A 12,042-nucleotide genomic window follows, 5' to 3' on the forward strand; every position below is an offset into this window, starting at 1 on the left:
GTTACAAAAGTGAACATTCACAAGTGGAATCACGCTGAGAACACAGGGTGCTCCTACTGTCTCCACACTGAGTTTGCTGATTTAAAAACCATGCTCAGGGACTTCCCTGGTGGCGCAGTTGTTGGGAATCTGCCTGCCAATACGGGGGACACAGGTTCAAGCCGTGGTCCAGGAAGATCCCACATGCTGCGGAGCAACTGAGCCCGTGCACCACGACTACTGAGCCTGCGCTCTAGAGCCCGCAAGCCACACCTACTGAGCCCGCGTGCCACAACTACTGAAGCCCGCGTGCCTAGAGCCCGTGCTCCCCAACAAGAGAAGCCACCGCAATGAGAAGCCCGCACGCCGCAGAGTAGCCCCCACTCGCCGCAACTAGAGAAAGCCTGCGCGCAGCAACAATGAAGACCCAACGCAGCCAAAAAAAAACCAGAAACCGTGTTCACCGTTGGCTTTGCCTCCTGAGCAAGATGGGGAAGGAGGCGAGGTTTGGACAGAAAGGATGCCTTCATGTTATCAAGGGCAAGTTTGGCAACCGTGGCGACCGCGGAACAGTTGTGAAATCTGCTGGGGACGAGCAGATCCTGAACGCAACCGAGTCCTCCCAGCGGCCCTACCGGCTGAAGCATTGCCACTCCTAGCAAGCGAGCTGGGACTCGAGGAAGGCCCGCTGTCGGCAGGAAGTAGATCCCAAGCAGGCTCCCCGACGATGGCTCAGACCCCCCCACCTCCTGGCTGGTCCCCCCCGCCTGGCTCTCCAAGCCTTGTGGTCACCTGCCCAAGCTGCTTTTCCAAATGGGTCCCCCTCACCCTCCCAAATGCCTGCCACCAGCGAGGAGCCCAGGGCCTGCCGAGAGCCGTGTGCGGGTACGTTCCCGATCCTGTGTGTCCTTTTCTTCCCCCTGTGGTCCAGACGTTCCTGTCCACCATGAGTGCTGCCGGAAAACTCTCCAAAGTGCTCTATCTCCCTTCTCTCCCGTTGCTGAACCCCAATCTTTGAAAGAGATGCCATACTATTTAGTAGTTGCTCAGCGTACCAACCAGGACCCTGCAAGACAGAAACCCCAGCTCACACAGGCTCTCATGGCCGCTGGCTCAGGGCTCCAGCTGTGTCCTCCAGAATCTGGCCACGAGCAGGGCAGCCCCCAGGGCCCGGTGGGTGGGGAAACACGCTTTCCCAGAGAAAACAGAGCTTCAAGGAGACTCATTTGAAAACAGCAACTGTCCACTTGCATCCCCACACCCTCATCCCGTCTCTGCTCGCACACCTTATCTGATGGGGAGCTCATCACTTCCAGAAGTAATTCCTTCTGCGGACTTGGTCTCCTCTCCGTGACTGGCACCCACTGGGCCAGTCCTGCCTAATATCGGGATCACTAATCACCAATCACCATCCCCTCTCCCCCCGCTTCCCTCTGCCTGTAAGTCACAGAAGGATGGGCCGGACACACAGGGCCATTGTCCGGGGAGCTGCCGAGCCCTGAGTCAGGCACTGCTGCCTTTGGGGAAAATCCTGCCATCTCGTTTCTCCCGCCTAAAATAGCCACTTCCTTGTTGGGGGAAGCAGGGTGCTGGGGAGCAGGAAAGGGCCTGGGTAAGCCATCCAAAGATGCCTGGTTTGCACACATTCCTGGAAGGTCACTGTTGACATCAGCCAAACACCAGGCACTTCCGGGGCCGACTGTAAACAGAGTGGTGAGGAAGGTCAACGCAGGGGCTGCGAACCACGCATAAGCGTCTCCTCCATGGAGTGTGACTTTCTCCTAAAGGAATTTGTAGTTGTTTGCAGATAATATCGACGCCCAGCCCTTCCCTTTCACATCAGTTTGAGGGAATAGATGGCCGGACACAGTGGGAGTTAAGTTCAAGGGCGTGCAAGCCTCCTTTAATTAAGCTTCCCTCTCATGGCTGCACAAGTGACCTCGAAGCTCAAGGACACGCAGTGCACAGTTCTGAGGTGCCTCGGGGCCTGGCCAGTCCGGGAGGGATGCGCCTGCTGCCGTCTGGGGTGTTGCCCTTTGCTGAACGAGGGGCTGGCGGCAGCATCACCCAGCTGCGTTCAGCTCACCCTTCTCCCGGCTCCTCCTCGGCCCCAGGCAGGTGGACGGGCACAGGAGCCTCCTTCCTGGGTTCCCTCCACCGCTGTCCCCTGTGCCACCCGCCGGCAAGGACAACGTGCATTGGCCACACGGCCGAGGGCGCTCCGCTTACCCAGCTGCAGAATGACAAGGTTTTCTGGGAGGCACTTCAAATATCCAGCCACCTCTTCCCCCAGCGGACTTGCTGTCCCTGTGCTAGACACCTTGCTGCACCCCAGGCTGGTGGGAGGGAGGGGCACCTTGTGTGCCCTCACCTGGGCTGCCCCGCGGGTGGGCGAGGGGGCAGCAGGCGGAGCCGGGGGCTGGTCTCATTACCAGACTGCGAACTCGTCAGAGGGCAGAAGAGAGAGGGGGTGGGGGTGGTGGGAAGACTGCAGACTTCTCCTGACGGGTCATGGGCTCTATTGGAATTCCTAACCGTGGCGGGAGAGCCCCTTGGCCTCCAGGATCCCGAGGTGCCTCTGGGGAGGAGCAGGCCGGGGCTCAGTTCTGGCCTTGCTCCTGAGCCTGGGGCTGGGGGCTGCTGGAACGGTTTCTCAGGTGTCAGAGGCTGCCTGCACCACCGTCCTGGGTGGAGACTGGGCGAGGGAGGGACCTGGTATTTCTCACACTCACCAGAGGCTTGCTTCTCTGGGCAAGCATCACCTGGGAGCTCGTTAGAAATGCAGACAGTCAGCCCCACTCCAGACCTACTGGTTGGAATCTGCATTTTAAATGACTTTAGATGACCCCCTGCCCCCCATCCTTGCATTTTAACCTTGGAGAAGCAGGAGTAGGGTTTGAGAATCAGGGCCCCAGCTCAGCGGAGGCCAACTCTGAAGGGCCCTTCAGAAGCTGATGTTTTTACCCAAATCTGGAATCCAGAGCTAGGTCAAAGCATACTTTTGGATTCAGAATGCTGAACCAGTCCGGGCTCAACGTAGAAATGCACTTTGAACAAAGGTGTCAGTGGGTCTACCGAGATATGTCCCATCCCAGAGCCTGTGAAGGTGACTTTATTTGGAAATAGGGTCTTTGCAGATGAAATGAAGGATCTCGAGATGAGATCACCATGGATTACCTGAGTAATCAGGTAATAATCCAATGACAGTGCCCTGATAAGAGACAGAAGAGGCGACAAACACACAGACCGAGTGATGCGGCCACAGCTACCAGGAGCTTTCAGAGGGAGCGCCGCCCTGCGACACCTTGATTTCAGACAGGGAGCAAATCTGTGTCCTTGGAAGCCCCCAGTTTGTGGCCATTTATTATGGCAGCCACAGGAAGCTATGGCCACGTGGGTGCCTTCCCAGACCGGGGAGGAAAGAACGGCCAAAAAGTGACGCAAGAAGAAGCAATAACCTTGCCAGTCCCCAGTTCCAGCAATCTCAGCTTTGTTCCCAGAATTAGCTACATTCCTCCTCATTTCCTCATTTCTTTTTAATGCTCCGTGAAGCCCAAGTACCGCCCAGACGGCAGGCACTGATCCTGCGTGGCCGGCGGGTCACCGGACTGTCCGAACCAGCGGGGCAGCCCCTCCTGTGTCCAAACACACCGTCTCGTCCGTCCCTGACTCCACCTCGTTCGGAAATTATTTAAAGCAGTTATGATTACAGCGAACTGAGTCATATTTTAACTGCTTAAGTACCCCTTAAAAGCAGACGTTCTTCAACAAACCCTTTGGCTGAGTCTGCTAAGCCTCAAGCACTGTACTTCGGTTAGTATAAAGCAGGGTGTGCCAGCCCTGGGTCTGGACGGACAGAAACTCTGAAGGCTCTGGGGCTATTAGATCATTTCATCATTTCCCTTTAAAAAGTTTTCAGAATTCATATATAAAGATTCAGGGCAGTACTTTTCAACCCCGACTCAACTTGGAAACATTTGGGGAGCTTGAAAATAACAATGGCAGTGTCTGGGCCTCTCCCCCGATCAGTTCATCAGAATCTCTGGGGGCATCTGGCAACCACCTGCCTTGTGGAGTACAGTCACCTCCTGGGGGCTCCATGGAAGCCCCCTTTGTCAATACCCTCTTAGGAAATGCCTTTTCTGCTTCAATTAGCAGAGCTAATTAATTTTATGTTGCCTACAACAAGCACCTGGATCATTGCAGGGTCTAGAGACTATGATCACCCCCATTTTACAGAGCAGGAGCCTGAGGCTCAGAGAGGTTCGACCCCTCGCCCAAGGTCACACAGCTAAGGAGCTGCAGAGCCTGCCCTCTTAGCCACTAGGTCGGGGACACGCATTGTCCCCACGCCCTCTCGGTGCAGCCTTTAGCAGTGAACACCCACTCATGACGCTGGAGTGGCTGGTGGGGAGGGGTTCGTGGTGTCAGCTGGCGCCCGGGCCCCTCTCACAGGAGAGGCAGTCTCTGCCATGGCCAATGGAGAAGGGGGGGGCCCAGCCTCAGCCCCACTCGTGTGCACGGGCCCCTTTCCGAGCGCAGGTGCACGTGTCCGAAGCACAGGCCTGTCCTGCTCACCATCCAGGAGCCCCGGGCCAGGGCTGGTCCCCCACCGGCCATTGCAGACGGTAGGACGACACATGTGGCAGAAGGGGGGCCTGGAAGGTGGTGCTCGCTGCCCAAGCCGCCCTGCGACTAATGGGAGTGGAAGCCACTTCCCTGTAGGTGGAGTGGGCAGAGGCCGCCTCGTGCCCAGAGGCCCCCCCTGGGGCTGGGCCCTGGGCCCTCCACTGCAGCCCTCTGCACACGGCATCTGAATCGGGTTCACTCCTCCAGAAATCGGGGGTCAGGGCCCCAGGGGCCCAGGAGAGGCACAGAGGTGAAAGGTCATGGGATGCTGCACCTGGGGGTGCAGTCTGGACCTCCCTCGTGTCCTTCCGGGGGGCTGCACAGCGTGGGGCAGGGGTGCTTACACAGGGCTGCAGTTACAAGGTGTAGTGTCTGCCCAGCAGCAGCGGCAGCATCTGAAGATTTGTACAAACGCACATTTCTGAGTTTCTACTGAATCAGAAGCTCTGCAGGTGGGGCTCAGCGCTTTGGGCTTTAATAACCTCCAGGCAATTCTGACGCACACTCAAGTTTGAAAGCCACTGGCATATGCAGCCCTACGAAGTAGGTATTACAATGTGTCCCGTTTTATAGCCGAGGAAAAGAAGGTTTGAGCCAGTTGCTCAAAGTCCCACAGTTAGTAAGAGGGACTAAATTAGTTAAGATTAAGTTCAGCCGTGAATAACAGAAATAAAACCCCAAAGAACCATAGACTAAACAAAATGGTTTATTTTTCCTTCACGATCCAAGATAGCTGCTGGAGCACCAACCATTATGTCCACATTCCAGGACACAAAAAGGAGGAAAGGGAGGAGGGTCATGCCCTGTGCCTTTAAAGATGCCTCCGAAAATTTTATATATGACTTCAGCTTACATCCCATTGGCCACCTCTCAGTTAATTGCTTCACCAGCAGAAAGAGAGGCCGGGGGAAATGAAGTCTCTGTTCTGAGTTACCATGCACACAGGTAAAGCCTGGGGTTCTACTGCTATGGAAGAACATAGATCCTGGGGACTAATAGGCAGTCTCTGCCCCGGAGGGTGCAGCTGGAAATCAAAGCGGATACTTTCACCGTCTGACCCTATGTTTTGTTTACACCTTGTCTTTCTCCTCCCCTTTCAGAAATTGCACAAAGACCAAGCCTTCCCGAACATCTTCCTGCTGCCTGCTGTGTCCCTTGCACCCAGAACAATGTGTGGCAAGTAGCAGATCTGTCACTGAATGTAGCTTTCATGAAGATTACATTAGATCATACATGTACAAGGTCGTTCTGCCTAGGGATTCAGAATGTGGCTGCTATTCACTCAGCACCGGGCTTCCTGGTCAAGTGTGGCGGCCCTGCCCGGCTTTGTCTCAGACTCTGCTTCTCGGCCACCCCTGCCTCCACGTAGGGCCTTGTAGCATCGGGCTTCCTGACCGGGGCCCAGCCCTGGACTTTCGAGGTGGTCAGTGCTGTTGACTGGGCCCGGGGAACCTCCAGCCACAGCTCGGGCCGGGGAGCGGCGACTGGACAGGTAGAGTCACCGTCCCAGCCCGAAACGCTGGGCACAAAGGCTGCGGCTGGGGCTGGGGCTGCCTCCCCGCGGTGGGTGGGGCGTTTCAGCCTGTCCCCTTTCTAGTTTGGGGGTCCCTTGCAGGTGCAGGTTCCAGGAACCCCGGCGACCCTCCTTCCCGCCCGTGGGGCACCCCGAGCTCCCGCGTGGGGTCTGCACCTGGCCCTGGGGCGCTAACTGGGTCAGGCTGCGGAGCCGAGGGCCGGCCGCCCGCGCCGGCCGCCTTCCCCTGCCAAGCGGTGCACAGAAACCCAATTTCCCCTGAATCTCCGCGTGGGGGGCACACGAATGGGCCTTATTCAAACACAAGCTGGGAGCAGATGCTGTCAGTGCCGTGGTTCCATTGTGACCGCCCCAGTTACAGAAAAACACTCATTTCACCGGACTTTGCAGAGTGAAGCAGATCTTTAGAAGGAATTGTCCTCGTTTTTTCTCCACAGATAGAAGGAAGGCTGTGAGGGCTCATTTTATTTATTAGTCATGTGGATTCAGGTCAGTTCCTGAATCTCCTTTGTCGGGCCGCCTCCTCCAGGGCTATTGTGGGAGGGCTGAAGGCAAGGTGTTTGCGGGGTCCGCTGTAAGCGGAAAGCGGCCCGGCACCAAAGGGTCCCTGCGCGTCCCGCACTCACCCCCTGAGAGTCCCTGCCGCCCTCCCGAGCCCGGCCGGCCCTCCCCTCCCCCGTGGGGAAGCAGGTCCTTCGGTCCTGGTCCGGGGCCGCGCGCTTAGTTCTCCGGCCTCTCAGCCCCTGTGCACTTTTTTGATTGTTGTTTCCCCACACAAGGAGCATCGGCTCCAGGAGCCGGGACCCCGTCTTCGTTCACAGGGGCCTCCCCACGTCTACAGCAGTGCCGGATACTTCATGCAGATAATCATAGGCTGACTGAGTGACTGCTGGGGAGTTTGGTTTGGGGAGCAAGTGAGAAAGCGATTGGCTAACACATTGACTAATGAGTTCAGCATCATCTAAGCACCTGGAGCAGGTGTTGTGGAGGAGCCCCTGGAGCACCTAGAGGCCCAGGCACCTGGAACAGCACCTGGAACACCTGGAGGCCCAGGCACCTGGAACAGCACCTGGAACACCTGGAGGACCCAGGCACCTGGAACACACCTGGAACACCCGGAGGACCCAGGCACCTGAAACATCACCTGGAGCACCCGGAGGACCCAGGCACCTGGAACACACCTGGAGCACCCGGAGGACCCAGGCACCTGGAACACACCTGGAGCACCCGGAGGACCCAGGCACCTGAAACATCACCTGGAGCACCCGGAGGACCCAGGCACCTGAAACATCACCTGGAGCACCCGGAGGACCCAGGCACCTGAAACATCACCTGGAACACCCGGAGGACCCAGGCACCTGAAACATCACCTGGAGCACCCGGAGGACCCAGGCACCTGGAACACACCTGGAGCACCCGGAGGACCCAGGCACCTGGAACACACCTGGAGCACCCGGAGGACCCAGGCACCTGAAACATCACCTGGAGCACCCGGAGGACCCAGGCACCTGAAACATCACCTGGAGCACCCGGAGGACCCAGGCACCTGAAACATCACCTGGAACACCCGGAGGACCCAGGCACCTGAAACATCACCTGGAGCACCCGGAGGACCCAGGCACCTGGAACACACCTGGAACACCCGGAGGACCCAGGCACCTGGAACACACCTGGAACACCCGGAGGACCCAGGCACCTGGAACACACCTGGAGCACCCGGAGGACCAGGCACCTGGGGCAGGAGCCGCGTGAGGCTTGGGAGGCTCAAAGACCAGCAGGAGGAGCAGCCAGTTTGCAGCAGCCCGACAGAGGCTCAGATGTGCGGGCTTCCGGCTGCAGCCATCAGGACTGGAAATGCAGGAGGGGCTCCGAGGGGTGGGCACGGGTGGGCCGTCCCCATTCAGCCACCTCCTCCACCTCCCCTGCCACCTGAGGGCACAGCTCGGCCCTGCTTTCTACCTCGGTCACGTCTACTCCTGGGCCTTTTGCAGTGGCCCCTCTCCTAGCAGGGCCTCTGCCTGGGCCTTGGGCTTGGGCCTCGGGGAGGATCGGCCCTGCCTCTCCGGCCGACTCCGCACTCTGCCGGGTCCAGCTTGGAGGGCGGCTCGGCCGCTGGGACTGGGCCTTCATTTCAGGAGGCTTAAAGCACTCTTGACATTTTCCTGGTGATTTTCTCTATCATCTCATTCTCACCAGTGTAATTCTCATCACAGCCCCGCATGAAACTGGCTCCCGGGTGGCACCTGGGTCAGGAAGACTTGGGTGTTTTGTCTCAAGGAAGCTCTGAACGGCAAATGGGAAAACCTGCCAGGCAGAGTCCAACAAGGGCTTATTAAAATCTATTTACATTGAGACATTTTTTCCCAAAGTTCCTTTATTAGAAAAAAAAGTTTGGATTTAGAGAAGGAGGAAAACTTCTTGCAGAGAGGGGCGTCAACTGCACTTTGTTTTACAATTTTCTGCTCATCCCCGGCAGGCAGACTTGGGCTCGGTCTGAAGAGGGTCCAAACAGGAATTGGGATGCTTTGGGGTTTTTTTTAACTCCCTCCAAAAGCAGAAACTGACATTGTCTCTCACGGAATCACCTTGGGCCTAACCCCGGTGGCAGGACCTTCCTTGAGGAGCAGACAGAGAAGAAAAGGACTTTTTAAACGGCAGCAACAACAATCTCCCCATAACGAAGCGAGGATGTCAGAAGTGTTGGGAAGACTCTGCTCCTGAGAACTGGAGGGTCTCGACCGGCAGCCGTGCCCCGACTCAGCCAGGACAGCTCTCCCCGCCTAGAGTCCTCGGCAGCCCGTCCCGTTTCCACAGGGCCGGCTCTCGGGAGGAGCAGGGCCGGGGCATTGGAAGCCAGAGCGGGTTCCAACGTGGCCGGAAGTGGAAAAAGAGGACTGAGGGGCGGTGAGGGCCATCACGGGGCTGCGGCCACTGCTGCTCAGGCCTCTGACTCTCGGCTTCAGCCACAGACAGAGTAATAAGACCACCCCCGGCTTTGCAGTATCCCCGAGAGGACCAGAGGGTAGAGCCGCAGGCCAGTGTCATCACCCAGATGGCTCTAGAAGACAGGCCTCGCTGGAGAAGAGGGAGGACGCCGCAAGGTGTGCTGTGTGATCGCAGAGCACTGACTCTGAAGCAGACAGCATCTGGGCCTTCTGGGAGTCGACCTGCTAATACACCAGGTGCCCAGGGAGGTGGCGCTTTGTCCACGAAGGTATGGAGGAGATCCACTCTTTGGAGAGAGGCAGGGGCCCGTGGGTCACTGTTCTGTACGTCTCTAGCCCTGAAGTACAGGTGTTTATGCCCGACTGAGATATCACAGCTCAGTTCAACATCTGCAGGGCTGCAAGCAATCGTAGAAAGCAGGCCTGCACTGCTTGCTCTGCAGCCTACGTGAGCTACAAAAGCTAAACTCAGGCTGGAAGAGGGGACCCCAGGGCCCTGCTGACATGTGGTCCTGCAGCTGATACCTTTGGGTTGATTCTCTGGATGATAAAAGATTTCATAGAAGACCTCCTGGAACAGGCCTTAGAGACTGATGTAAAAATAGGCCAAAAGGTGTTCATACTAATCGCCACCCTCGCTGTAAAGTAAGTGCCTGACAATAGGCTTTTGATTGCCGAGGCTTTCATTTCAGAGACATCCATCTCAAATAAACATGTTGCCAGCTGTGTGACACAGTTACCAGCTACGCAAGCAGATAAAGAGCCAGGCCGCCCCGCCCATGAAGTTCTCCTTTTAGAAAGCCCTAGGTGACCCAGATAACTGGCTGCTTGAGTGACCCCACTTTTCCTTCCCAACACCCTAATTCTCGCTTTTATGTTTTCAATTTGTCAACAAAGAGTAAAGCTGCAAAACCCTAGGTACCCCACTGTCAACCCCAATAACAGTAGAACCTCAGGTCTGTGCCCTCTCTCTCTCTCTCTGACCTCGCTGGATACCTTCCAGGACTTTTGTGAGTAATAAATCTTGCTTTTTCAAAGTTCCCTGATGGTTATTGCTGAGGTGTATCTTGCCATCATAAAAAGAGCCACAGGGGCTGGTCCAGCCACAACACTGGTTCCAAAAGGGGAAATGTTTCTGGGGGCTCGCCACAAGCAGTACAGGACAAGGCGAGCACCCCTGGCATTCCCAGCCAATAGCATCACTATCAATAGTCTGAGACCAACACAAAACAGTCACCACAACCATCACCATCATCATCATGATCATCATCATTACCATCATCACTTCATCATCATTACCATCATCATCATCATCACCACCATCATCACCATCATCACCGTCACCACCACCAACATCATCACCATCACCACCACCAACATCATCACCATCACCACCACCACCACCAGCACCATCACCATCACCATCACCACCATCACCATCATCGTTTTCATTGTCACCATGATTGTAATAACACCCCCACCTCCATCATTATCACCCTCATCCCCATCACCACCATCACCATCATCATCATGATCATCATCATTACCATCATCACTTCATCACCATCACCACCATCATCACCATCACCATCACCACCACCAACATCATCACCGTCACCACCACCATCACCACCACCAGCACCATCACCATCACCACCATCACCATCATCGTTTTCATTGTCACCATGATTGTAATAACACCCCCACCTCCATCATCATCACCCTCATCCCCATCACCACCATCACCATCATCATCATGATCATCATCATTACCATCATCACTTCATCACCATCACCACCATCATCACCATCACCATCACCACCACCAACATCATCACCGTCACCACCACCAGCACCACCACCAGCACCATCACCATCACCACCATCACCATCATCGTTTTCATTGTCACCATGATTGTAATAACACCCCCACCTCCATCATCATCACCCTCATCCCTATCACCACCATCACCATCATCATCATGATCATCATCATTACCATCATCACTTCATCACCATCACCACCATCATCACCATCACCATCACCACCACCAACATCATCACCATCACCACCACCAGCACCAGCACCATCACCATCACCATCACCACCATCACCATCATCGTTTTCATTGTCACCATGATTGTAATAACACCCCCACCTCCATCATCATCACCCTCATCCCCATCACCACCATCACCATCATCACCGTTGTCGCCATCATAATCACTACCGTCATCATCCTCTTCATCGCCGTCACCACTGCTGAACTTATTGAACATTTACTGTGCTCTTTTCATGGATTAATTCAGTTAACCTATACAAGCCCTCTGAGCTAGATATGTTTGTTATTATTCCAGGTTTACTCAGGAAGAAATAGAGGTCATGTATGTACCCAGGTCACACAGCTGGTCAGTGGTGCCCCTGGGATTTGAACCCGGTCTGTCCAGCTTCAGGATCTGTGAGCGTTTGGCCAAGACCTTGCAGTGACAGGCAGCTAGAGGACTGGAACAAATGTTTCTTGACCAAGTTTTCAGAATAACTTTCTGCTGCCCCACAGTCTATCCCGTGTACCGTGGCTCATAAGAAACCCAGACAAGGGGATTTCCCTGGTGGTCCAGTGGTTAGGACTCCGAGCTTCCACTGCAGGGAGCGCGGGTTCGATCCCTGGTCAGGGAACTAAGATCCTGCATGCCGCGCAGCAGACCGCCATTTGCTGACTGCTGGTTGCTGGCGGCTGCACCAGGGTCAAAAAGACTTGGGTAAATCAGGCAGAAACTGACTTTTCCAATCAGTTTGGTACAGTTCTGCAACAGCCCAATTCACGGGGCTTCTGTTTTCCTGTCAAAGGACAGTTTGCTTAAGCCCCCCAAACGGGGAAAAACAGAGCCCACAGCTGGGCCTCAGAAGGTCAGCCATGGATATTCACCCCTCAGTAATCCTCCAGACTGACTGTT

Source organism: Eubalaena glacialis, chromosome 19, assembly GCF_028564815.1.
Source record: "Eubalaena glacialis isolate mEubGla1 chromosome 19, mEubGla1.1.hap2.+ XY, whole genome shotgun sequence".
In the NCBI taxonomy this organism is placed as follows: Eukaryota; Metazoa; Chordata; class Mammalia; order Artiodactyla; family Balaenidae; genus Eubalaena; species Eubalaena glacialis.